The sequence below is a fragment of the Bos indicus x Bos taurus genome, chromosome 5, assembly GCF_003369695.1.
Source record: "Bos indicus x Bos taurus breed Angus x Brahman F1 hybrid chromosome 5, Bos_hybrid_MaternalHap_v2.0, whole genome shotgun sequence".
NCBI classification, from domain to species: Eukaryota; Metazoa; Chordata; class Mammalia; order Artiodactyla; family Bovidae; genus Bos; species Bos indicus x Bos taurus.
Window position 1 is genome coordinate 68,942,342 of NC_040080.1, and position 13,112 is coordinate 68,955,453.

Sequence of the window (13,112 nt, forward strand, 5' to 3'; positions counted from 1 at the left end):
ACTTGAACGCATACTATCTGTACAAAATAGCATTTAAAATTAGAACACCAGTAATTTTCAATATCACTGAAACCAAGAACAATGATATCACAGTCAATAGTGTTTCTGAAGGCGCAAGAGTGAAGGAAATCTGGCTCATGATAAATTATGAAAATGGTAATTACGTGGATAAGAATAAATGGCTTTAAATTCCCTAATGAACGATGAGTCAAGTCACTGACAAGAGCAATCAAAATATATTCCATATGTGATTAACAACACTTAAATTTGACATTGACAAATATTATTTAATTTATACAACCGCAGAATCATAAGCACACGTAGTCTCTAAACCTCCAGGTTACAATAAATTGTAGAAAGAATGGAATATCGGTCAGCATGCTCATTTTGTTTTTTGTCTTTGATGTTTTGACTAGAATGCATTTATTTTTTTAATGCCAATATACCTTTCAGGTTAGAGATGGAAATTCCAAGTCAAAATAAACCCTCTTTCTCTCACACACACAGCCACACTGAACACAATTAGAATAAATGACAGTTCATATAATACTTCCTCACACATTGAAGCAACATACAAAAAGACATTCTATCAACATGAGCTATTGATCATTTTCCTGTTAAATGTATTAAGTACCTGTTAGATGCCAGACACTGTGCTAAGTACCAGGAATTAATAGAAACATGTTTATGGTTCTGCCTCACAGAGCTTACAGTCTAACAGATTCAGTAAAATCAATTCACATCATTACTCAGCTATGAGCAAAGCTATTCAATGTAATAGAAACTTCTAAAGCACTTAAAAGAAATTGAGTAAGATTTAATAGCATTACTATTACAAACTATTTTAATCATTCAGCATGCAAGAAAACAAACTGCTTCCCTCTGACATGTCTAAATCTAACCTCAGATTGAAATTAACATACCAAGAAGAAAACCTGAGAATTTCCAGGACATTGATAAAACTGGCAACAGAATTTTTTTTTAACTGGGCTTGTAACATGAGATCTAGGTCATCTCTCAGTTGAATCGAGTTACACATTTGAGATACAACACCTCTGGCATTAGTAAAACTGGTTTAGAAAAAAAATATTAATTATAAAAAAGTCAAATACCCTACATAATAAGTTATTATGCCTTCAATGTTAAAGAAATCACTTTTTTTTGAAAGCTATTTAGGATTGATTAGCAGAGCAAAAAAGAAAAGGAGAGAGATTCACTTTATTGTAATTAGCCTCTAATTAAAATAAATTTAAATTTAAAAAAAGTTATAAGCACAATAAACACACAAGGAAAACCATCTTTTTCCAACTCCATCCTCCCACATATTCCAAATAACTACTTAAATTGAACAAAAATCCAGACATTGTGGCCAAAATTGTGACATTTAAACCTTAAAGAAAGAAGTTACTGTTGAAATTACAAAAATTATTTGAGGAGCTAAAACTGACTTGACTAAATCTGTGTTTAAGATAGTGCCTTACTTATAAAATAAACTTATTTCTTCAAACTGTAGGAAATAAATGAAATTTTCATTAATATGTGAAGAAAAGGCAATTTCTGACATGTTCTGGGGGAAAATATGTTCTCTAAATAGAAGACTAGAAAACTAAGCATAACACTTATGAATTCTATGCGCAAATTAAAGAACCTTTGAGACAAGTGTTTGAGGTCAGTGGCCAAGTTCAGGCTGCTTACTACAAGGAGAAGCCTGTCGGAGAAGTAATAGTAGGAGCCTTTCTGCTTGCATGGAGTGAAATTCAGGTGAGGAAACTCTCTAAAACCTTGCAACTCCAGTGCCAGCAGCATTAGCTCCACCCAGGAGCTTATCAGAAATGCAATATCTCCAGGCCCCACTGCAGAACCTGCATTTTAGCAAAATTTCCCCAGATGATTAGTGTACATTTCCAACTTTAAGAAGCACTGATCTAAAGGAAATGGTTTTACAGAACTATAGAGCTATTCCAGATATCTGGCATACACTTAAACTTCTGTATTCCCAGCACATTGCTTAAACCCTCCAAAGTACCACCAATATCAAGATGAGTTCAGCATCAACGGTACAATGAGTCAGTAAGAAAGAAACTAAAACCAGGGGTGAGATTGAACCTCTCAATATGATCAGTCAGCTCTTCCAGCTAACCCTTTTGCTGTCAACCACCTTGGCTCCAGATGCAATTGGGGTTGGAGGATTGTGGCTACAGACAACAGAAGGGCAGGCATACACATATCTCCCTCGCTAGCTGTCTTCACATATCCCTCTCAAGAATGACACAATCATGGCCCTTGGCCTACATACAGCCTGCAGATATGTCTGTTGGCCCACTCAGTATTTCAAATTTGAATAGCATCATTTATAAATCTAAAACTTTCACAGTAAAAATTCTACACTTCTAAGTCCTGTTCTACAATTCGGAAAATCTAGCAACACCAGGCCCACATTCTGGCATGGCAACAAATGGAGCCAAGGCTCAGTTCTCCCATTCTGAATGTTGGCCAGAATCTCTACCATTCCCCCCAATCTCCCCAACACTGTAGCTGAGACTGTCTGTTGCCATGGCCAGCTTCATTAATTCACATTCCCAGCCAGACTCCTATGCACATTTGAATTTGCAACCCCTTTACGAGTCTCTAGGGAGCATCACGTCACTGATCAAGTCATTCAGCCTATCTGAATTTATTTCTTTCATGTACATAAAACAGGAAAAGGAGCCATTGTTTGTGTTACACTGGTTTAAAAATCCATCTTTTGAGCTAGAATCAACCCACTTAACTACATATTACCTCACCTTAAATATATACTGTGATATTATTCTTCACAACTCATTCCAACTCAGATATTATAACTATTTCTTTTTGGAACTATTCTCCAGTTATAAACAAGAATAGTAAAAGCAGCTGTAACACAAATACATTGTTGAACCATTCCTCCAGATTCATTTCAAAACGTCAAGTATTATACTAAAATGGTAAATTCTGTAGCTTTGTTTACTGAAATACCCCCAAGCACCTAATGAGTATTCAAGACATTGAATAGATCTGTGGACTTTCCCAAGGAGTATAAATTCTCAAAAGTTCACATGCAGATTTTTGAATGAAGGTGTTTAATTATCAACAGGTATATGAAGATTATTCATTTGTTAACCTAGTTCTGTTTGGGTTAATCAACCAAATCATTTTCATTCAGTGACTCTGAAAACCAGCAGTAGAGAAGAGACACGTAACTCCAACAAACCAAAGACTCAAGGCCTGTTACAACTTGTTCCACAACAAAAAAGCATCATGCAAATTAGGAAAAATGGATAAATAGAATAAGAGTTAGTCTGATTCGATTTTGTGTCCCTTCATCTATAGTCTTTAGTTGTCATCATAATCATCATTAACATCATCACCATCCCAATCATATAAAACTGAACTTTGACAAACTGCTTACTGAAAAGCATTTATGGAACATTTACTGGTGTTCCAGAAACTTTCTATGCTAGCCATCTCTTGACTTTCTAAATAAAGGCATGTACTGCAACATTATTACATTTCCTACACCATGAAGCTTAATAGGTCAGGACACAGCAAAAAAATACATTTTTAATTATCTTGAAAACTTAAATGAAAAAAATATATTGCTGAGAAACTGAGGCACAGAGAAGTAAAGTGATTTTCTTGTGGTTATGTGGTTATTTATTGGTAGAGCTACAAAAGAATTTCCAGAGCTCTCACCACAGTACCACACGGGTTTTATAAAAATCATTTTCAAAATTTATTTGCTAACCAAAATGCAAGCCAATGAATTTTAACCCTTCAACAAATAATGTGATGAGCAAATATATCTTCAAATAGCAAAGTCTAAATTTTGACCCAGTTCTGGTGTATTTATACACACACCAACAATCAATCTAAAAGAAGTTTGCAACAAATGCTAAATATGCTTCTTAGCAGGAAACTACTGTGATATAACATTTCAGGACCTAAAGCTAGAGGAAAAAAAAAAAATAGGCTAGAATTTTCCTTGAACTTAAAGCTGCCCAAAATGGGGCCTCTGTTTCCAGAGTCTGAGATGTCAATACCCTTGGCCTTTGGATTGCCTGCCCAAAAGGTAGATGATCTACCTCCTTTCTCCTTATATGCCATGAAAGAAAACTAAAGTTAGAACTGTTTCACTCAATTCAAGCCAACTTTCTGAAGAAAATACAAACCAAAGCAGGACCAGGTCACTGCTGCTGATATGTCTGATGGCCATTCTAAGGAAGAATTTACTGAACTCTTCAGCACCAACAAATTTGAGTATGCCATCTATCATACCCCTACGAAAAGGTACAACTAAACTAAGAAGGAAGTAGTAACAGTAATTAGGTTTTCTACCTTAAATAATTTGGAACTGTCATAAACTAATATAAATTAAAAAGTATATATGGTGCTTTCCTCAAATGATCTGAATTGACCACTTCTGAATTCTTGACTGATCTGAGCAGTCCCAAACTGGCTATATCAATGCACAAAGCTCTATTATTTGAGTAGACGTTAAGTTCTAGGAATTTAAAGGGCTTGTTATCTTGAAGAACATATTCTAACAGTCTCAGTGTTCTATTACTAGACTGAGATTTTGTTATTACTATTCCTATGACCACATAACCCTTTTGTAGTTGCCCGTCTTTGCTTACTCCAATCTATAAAGTCAAAAAACATGAAGCCAGGATAATGCCGACTAGAACAAATAACACACCTTGCTTTTCTCATCTAGATGGCCTTTATCGTAACAGAGCAGGAAAGAACAAGCATATGTTTTCTCTAATATTTAAGTACAATTCTTTTGCGGATCTCCAAGAATGTTGAGAGTGAAAACTCAGTCAGAGCCAAATAAAACCAAAGCACGGTTTTTACACAAAAATAATTTTCAATGATCAGTTTTTTGCACCAGAAATAATCTGTCTTCTCATAGCCCAGGTGATTCTCCTCAAAAATTTTAACTTTAAAGCACATATAGGCTTTTCAAAAAATCTTCTGTCACAGTGCCTACCATGGATATCTTCATGAATTCACTTATAAAGAGCTGTATAATCTGCTAGCTCTATAATCTGTTCTGTATTATTAAACTCAACAGAAAGCTCCATATGCAGCAACAGGAGGCCATAGGCAATTAACACTGCAAATAGTAAGGCTTAGAATCTTTGCATGACCTTTAAAGGTCAACACAGTTGCCCATTCACATGCATGCAATTATACAGTGACTAGTTCATAGCAGGGAAAAAACTCAAAAATATTTAGTAAAACAAACCTTGCATTCATCAAAAGCTACTTTGCACTCTCCAGGCTCTATATGAAGACTTATAGCTCAAGAAGATAAAAGAGCAAAGGAGACTTGTTGGGCTGATTGTCCCCGTTTTGTCAAAGTACTAAATTCAGCCTACCACTATAATTGCTAAGCAGGCAGCATTATCACATTATCCAATCTCTCTCTCTATAAAAAGTTTCCAAAATCTACTGTGTAAAAGGAGAACTATAAATATAAATGTAATTGAATAAGTATGTTTTGGCTATTGCTAGGGGAAAGGGAGATGTAACTTCTCGAACTGGCCATTCAGGGTAAATCATAAAATAATTACAGGTGCTATGGAGTAATTTAGGAGACTAAAGGAAGTGATTAAAAGGACTTTATCAAATAAAAGCATATAAGCTCTGATTCCCTAGTTATATTATATATCCCATATGGATAATTGTGAATAAAATGGAATACTTTCCTCATAGCTTATATATTCATGTCTTATATAAAGCCCAAGTAACCTGAAAGTCTTCTATTTTTTAAATGTTAATAAAAATCAACTGCATAAAATTTTCACTAATTCCAATCACTAAGTGGCCTATACTTATAGTCTAGGGTAAAACCCAACACATGCATGTAGTACACACATTGGAAGTAGGTGGGTTCAGGAAATTTAACAAACTTGGAGTGTAATGTCAATATGTTTCTGGAAATTTTATAGATACCATTTGAAACCAGAATAGCATTCTCTCATGTAATGCACAGTTTGTGTTTTGACTGCAGAGGTACATATTCAATAAAGAGAATATAGATATAGTCACTGTTTAAAATGTGTTGAGATTGCCAGTCATGGTGTCAATAAACACATTCCAAAAAGCCCTTACATAGAGGACAAAACTGATGTTTTTTGCATTTGTAGCCTAATGAATAAAAATATCTCCAAAAGAGAGAACTGAAGAGAAAAAATACTGCCTGCAACAGTGGCTCAAAGATTAAAGCTCAATTATAAGCAACCTTGTTAAATGACAGCTACAGTTGCACTGTAGGTCAAATCATGTAAAAGAGTGAAATATTAGGTACCTTTAAAATGTAGACCTTTTTTTAAAGGCCTTCTCTCCCCTTCAATACATTAAATGCAGATGTGTGTATGCATGTACATACATTAACATATAGAAGTCGAGATTAGAGTCATATCGCCAGAAAAAAAGTATTTAAATTCCGTTTTTCTTCACATTCCAATTACGTCTAACCATTCCTCTTAAAATTTCTGTCAAGAATGAGGAGAAGACAAAAATTGTTAGCTGGATTTCATTGACAAGGGCACTGACTCATTGTGCCAAATGAACAGAATCAGGCTCTCTAAAAATTACCAGTGGTCAATGACAACTTAAAAACCAAAACCAACTCCTAGGCTGCTGTTTGCTGGGCCTGACTTTCCCTCTCCCTTATTTCAGACTGCATTCTAAACCTAAAGTAAGACTGTTCTCTAAAAAGACTCATTGTGAGAATACATTCCTCTTTCAGTGGTACAGTTCCATGTGCTCCAAGTAGTTCAAAATAAATCAAAGAATTTTCAAACAAAATGGCAAATTCACCGTATTACCTGGCATTAAAATCAATGGTTCATAAACAATATATATTTCATGAAACACTGTGCAGGTATGTGGACCAGATATGAGGTTGATGCAGCTGGTTTGGCCTTCATATCTAGAAACAGTCTGTGTTAATGCATTTCTTTCTCTTTGCTTTGATGGAGCCCTACAAATAACAGGTTGATGAACTGCATTTGTAAATGTCAGGTATAGATCAAAGGGGACTACATTAGATGCTTATTTTACTTCAACTTATGGTTTTTCACCTAGAAAACAAAACTGCATTGCACAGTCAAGTTCCTTATTTTTACTTGAATCTTCAACGAACAAAACAGTCGCAGAATAATGTGACTTAATGAGGCATCCCTAATAAAATACTGGAGAAGTAAAAGCAGGGGCACTGAACTGTTTGTACTCTGGTTGTTTCATCCTCTCAAATATATTAGAAATAAACTGATGACACTTTAGAACATTCTTAGTTTGGGACATGCACTAGAGAAGCAAACGCCCATCAGTTTGCTACCACAGCCAAACTTAGGCAGAATCTGACAGTACCTTTTATCAGAGCTCATGATTCAAAAAAAAAAAGGCCTGGAAAATGCTAGAGAAGCACATATTAGCCTATCTATATAGGATAATCCATAACTTGCAATTAGTGATAAATCAACCCTAAAATGCACTTTCAACATTTCAATACTCAAGAACACTTGGTAAAAGAATCAAAATTAAAATACTATATTGAAGATATAGAATCCAGGACCACTAAAACTTCGATACTATACAAAATAACTTCCATAAAACCTATCACCGCCTAAGTTTCATCACTTCATAAATTTTTAAAAAGGAAAAGTGGCCATGTCTAAAAACAGATCTTTTTACAGCTGTGTTATGACATTTTATAACTTGGTGTTTAGTAAATACTATAAAGCAGTCTTCAAGAAATATGTACCTTTCTTCACATAGATCCATGGGATGTCAATGAATCTTCACTCTCCAATCTGTCACTTAAAATAGCTAATACTTTGCAGCTTCAAAATCACATTAACTCAGTAACCTTAGGTTCCTTTTTAGCACAACTTGTAGCACTATAGGTGTTTGCTTTTATGCCAAGTTTTTTGGTTCTTCCTTAAGAGACGTACGTCATAGCACTATGTATAAATATGTAAGTTCAAGGACCCTAAACTATAAAACTATGCTAAAGGCAAGAATCAAGATTCCAGTCTCAAAAAAAAAAAAACTAACTTGAAAAAAGCAACATACTAAAACTGTGTTATGCCTCTTAAAAGTATCTAAGTACCTAAGAAGTCAGTTGGCAGTGTAACACTGTTCTCATAGTATTATATCTATAAATAATGTAACCCAATTTTTTTCATTGGAAGTTAAGAAAATGAAAATAAAATAAACTCCAGTGTGGTTAGTAATGGCCTTTCAATGGCTACTGATAACTTTAAAAATTAGAATTCTACAAAGGTCAATATGCAAACAACTGACCCAGGAGGTGATCCAAAACAGGACAAAGTAGGGAGAGAGAAGATTAAATGTGTCCGGTCATTTTTAATAATCTTAGATGTGAGATTTGAAACTGTAAAAGATTCACCAGTCTGAGAGTACATGTGCAAACACTGGAAGGCTGGAATAAATACAGATAATCTTAATGCTTGGTTTTTAAAGGGTTTAGAAGTGCTTTCAGTCTCCTCTGCTAGTTATTGCCATTTAGCACTTTACACAGAAATCTTAAATTAATTACTCATTTGTCTTAACTTACACTGCCTAATAGATCAGTTTTAAAGTGTTAATTGATAACAGTCTGAATGCTGATGTCTCAAACAATCTAGCTGGGGAAGACAGGAATCAGATAATTATCATGCAGTCAATAATCATTAAAATTCATCCTGTCATGAGTAAAAGACCCTTATGCACTGGCTGCTTTGGGGTTACTTTACAGAGCAAAGGTTGCATACAGGTTTGGCTTTGTTTTTTCAAGAACAGAGCTTGCAAAATTCAAGACGGTATTTAACACTCTCAAAAAGATTATTTTCTGTCTTATGGCCACAAGCCCAACTCACCCAGCACCAGGTGAAGAGTGGCTAGCTAGTTACTGTAGTGACTACACCTGTGATTCCACATGCTCCAGGCAATTGTTTAACATTTGCTCAGGAAGTGGAATACTGACTCACTGACTCGGAAAGCTTCGCATCATTCAGGGGCTCTCCAGCACCGACAGTTCGTCCTCTTTATGTGGAGACTAGATGGCTCAGCCTGCAGTTCTAGGGGAAAGAGGGCGATGGACCTCAAACTTTCCTTTGCAAAGGCAGTTTTTGGAAATAACAGGTTTCCCACTGACAGTGGCCTAAAAGAAAACACTTCTTGGTGGAATCTGGCCTTCTGGAATAGAGGAGGAAGGGCCAGGCAAGCAGTGGGTCAGAAAAACCGTGTAGTATTAGCAAGATTGTGGGGACATCCATCCGGAAACAAATGAAAAACCGTCAGTTTCTCGAAGCTGTGTTTTGTTTTGTTTTCTGAACGCTATTCCTAAAACGATCCTTGTCCTAAACCTCTCCCGTAGTATCCTTTACTAGATCTTTATCTCAGTAGTAAAGCGTCTGCTACCAAATCTAAGTAAAGCCTTTACGGAGGGAGACACGGCGCCAGAACTTATCCAGATGATTCTTTATGAAAACAGTCAGAGGTGGAGAAAGCAATCGCCTCATTGAAACACCCACCTTCTGCAGACAGGCCCGAGAAATAATCAGAAGTAGACAGAAAGTGGGGATTTCAGAAAGAGGACCTGAAACGCTATTGATGTCAGGGTCCCTTATACGCGACCCCCAGCTTCTTATTAGGAGTCCAAAATGATTACCAACCGAGATCGGTTAGGTAGAGGGATAGAATTAACACCCACTTCAGTCCTCGGCCGGGTGGCTCTCTGTGTTAGGAGAAATGGGGCAGAGAAGAGAGAGAAGAGAGGAAGGGCAAGGCTCTTGGAACCTCCTTCGCTTGCTCTGACCCCCTCGGCGTTCCTCTACTCCCGCCCCTACCCCGGCCTCCCAATTAGCATCTGCTATCACCCCCTCGCTGTCCCCCGGTGAGCTCCCTACAGCCCCCGACCCCCAGGTCCTCCGGCTGCCGCGCGAGTCCCCAGCGCCGGCGGGAGGCGCGGCCGGCACCTACCTGCAGCCCGGCTTCCTGGTGGCGGCAACACCTAGCGATGCTCCTGCAGCTTCCGCGGACCCGCGCCAGCCTTATCGCTCTCGCATCGCTTCCAAGATGCCAATCCGCCGTTACCGTTCTGGGGCATAGGGAAACGAAGTCTGGAGGTGTGTGCTAGTGGAGGGCGTGTGAGTGTGGCCCCGAGCGTGCGTGTGTGTATGTGTGCGCGCGCGCGTGTGTTTCCTCCTCCGATAGCAAAGAGGGTTCAGGAATCTCTTGACATCCAAACTGGAATCCCCTTAAAGTGGATGGAAGGTGACGTGTCTTTCCTCCTCTCGTTTTTCACGAGTCAAAGTAATCAAAAGATTTGTGGGCTAGGGGAGAAGCCAAAGTCCCCAGCCCTCGCCAGCGCCCGCGGTCGCCCGCTGTCCTCGCCGGTGCGCGCGGTGCGCTCAGCTCCTCACACTGCGAGAATCAAGGCGGTCTCGCAGCAATCGCCGCTCTTATCCATCTCTGATTTGTTTGCTTTTAAAACGCCGAGTAACGACTTTTCTTCCTCCCGCTGCACGTCGTCTCACACAGATACACACGCACACATCCTCAGTTCACTCTCTCCCGCCCTCCCGTTTGCTCTCTGGGGAAAGGCAATTGGACGGAACGGTTCACCTTCAGGAAAGCAGCCTCCGCCGCGTATTTCTCCAGTTCCCTGGCTCGCAGGTCCCGGGTCTCCGACGTGCGAGTGGCTGGGGAGGTTCGGGATAGGACGGAGAAGAGGCTCCGAGCTCGCTGTCCTCCGCCCTCAAGACGCTGGAGTTGCCCAGTGCAGGCAGGCGCTTGTGTTCCGGCTTTTAGCAGATAGGTCTCAGCTGATGCCGGTTCCGAGACTTGGCGCCAAGTCCACTTAACAGCAACTCATAGCCAGCTGCAGCCCCTCAATCCCGCCTCGAAGTGCTGCGGGCAGAACCCCACGCAGCCCAGCCGCTGCTCCTCTAGGCATCATGGGCTGGATGGAGGGGAAATCGCCGCTGTCCCCCTGTCCCCAGTACGCTGGCACCGTCACCACCGAGAAGGTGCGAGCTCCAACATCGAACACCAGCCAGCAGGTGCTGTCTGTGTCAGTTCGCTAAAGAACGGGAGAGATGAGGCGGGGGAGAAGGCGGAGGAAACAAATCAGATCCCCAGAATAAAAAGAAGCGGTTTAGTAACCGAAGCCTCCTCTCCGCCTCGCACCCTATAGGTGCTGCACTGTCAAAAACACACTAGTGGGTACCTTTTAGAAAGTCACCGTAGAGGACAGAATCCCCTGTTCCACCCAGACCCCTTATTCCACCCAGCCTGGAAGTCCAGGGAGTTCGGAATGACTGGCTTCCCTGTGTGGTGCAGGGAGAACGCAGGTGCAAGGAGAAAACAGGTGCCAACACTCCAGGTTGAGTTAAGCTAGAAAATACAAGGGCAGGACCAGGCGGCGTCGCCTCCCTCGATCTCTCTTCCCAATAGCCACCTCTGTTCAGCAGCCGCACCTGCTTCTGAGAGCAAACTGCGGTCTTGAAGAAAAAGAGGCAATAAAAGATGAGAGGGCAGATGTAAAAGCTGGACTATGTCTCCCTCTAGAGGGAGATCCGGGTTAGTACGCTTTACAGGCTGTAACTGGGACTTCAACTTTTCCACAAAGGAAGAGTATCTGGCTTCAGAGAGTTTTTTTCGTTTTACAAATTCCAACCTTTAATTTATTTATAGACAGGATTTGTACCGAAGGCCTAGATAAGCAGTGTCTTTGATAAAGGAAACTTACAGTCGTTACAGAAATTTAATAGCAAAATGCTGAAAGGTCATGTCCTTACAGGTTTGGGCAATTTGAGCGCTGACTTAAACAGTAGGCATAAGGGCTCAAATGAAGAGTCTTCTAAGGTTCAGTTTGATTAAGTTTGGCCATGAGCAAAACTTTAATCTAGTGACTAGAGGATTATGCAAAAATGAATAAGTATGAATAATGAATTTGGAAAAAGAAAATCTAAAACAAAGAAATGATCCTGATGGATCCAGGAAATCTTACAAACCCCTTATATCTAGCGATAACTCACAGATCTTGCTTTGGAGCCAATATCCATACCTTATTTAACTAGTCTTTGTCAAGGTGACTAAATTCCTTCTAGCTCTGAAGTTTTGTGCTTTTATAGTTCTAATACACTAAAACCATTGACAGACGGTCACATACTCCTTTCATCAGTTACAGGTATAAGTAATACTGGTTACCACATTTACAAAGAAATGTGGAACATAGTTTCACTTTTTAGCCATCTTAAATTGTGCTAGGCTGGGGTGATTGTTTTGGAGAAGACTCTTGAGAGTCCCTTGGACTGCAAGGAGATCCAACCAGTCCATTCTGAAGGAGATCAGCCCTGGGATTTCTTTGGAAGGAATGATGCTGAAGCTGAAACTCCAGTACTTTGGCCACCTCATGTGAAGAGTTGACTCATTGGAAAAGACTCTGATGCTGGGAGGGATTGGGGGCAGGAGGAGAAGGGGACGACAGAGGATGAGATGGCTGGATGGCATCACTGACTCGATGGACGTGAGTCTGAGTGAACTCTGGGAGTTGGTGATGGACAGGGAGGCCTGGTGTGCTGCGATTCATGGGGTTGCAAAGAGTCAGACACAACTGAGCAACTGAACTGAACTGAATTACCAAACCAAAACTTGGGTCCACTCACCCTTGGGCAGTAAAGCCAGTCTACCGACACTCGGTTGTAGTAAGGGAAAATGCAATGATTATTGTAGACATCAGACAAGGAGTTCTGGGTTTTCTGAGCAACAGCACTGGCACTCCTTGTCTGGTGCCTACAGTAAACACTGCTCTTTCCTTCACCACAACCCAGAGAGAGTAGATTGGCTTTACTAAACCAGAGGGAGTGGACACAAGTTTGCTTCAATAAGATAGTGTCACAGATGTTACAATATTTTATTACTTTGGTCAAGTTAAAGCTAGGGCCCAGCTGTAACATTAATATTTAGATTTTGTGAACTATTTGAAAGTTTTAATTCAAAATATTTCTGTATGATACATGAAACTAGTGAATATAACAAAAAAGAAGCAGACCCACAGATACAGAGAACAA

General features: G+C 39.6%; 1 protein-coding gene across 1 annotated transcript in view; it reads right to left on the reverse strand.

Annotated features, from left to right (window-relative positions):
• FAM19A2 (family with sequence similarity 19 member A2, C-C motif chemokine like) overlaps window positions 1-11,521 on the reverse strand; it is a 564,697-nt gene extending 553,176 nt beyond the window's left edge. Inside the window, exon 1 of the mRNA XM_027542409.1 lies at window positions 10,018-11,521. The gene's annotated coding sequence lies outside the window, so the exon portion shown is untranslated. The remainder of the gene's footprint in view (window positions 1-10,017) is intronic.
• Between the last annotated feature and the right edge of the window lie 1,591 nt (window positions 11,522-13,112).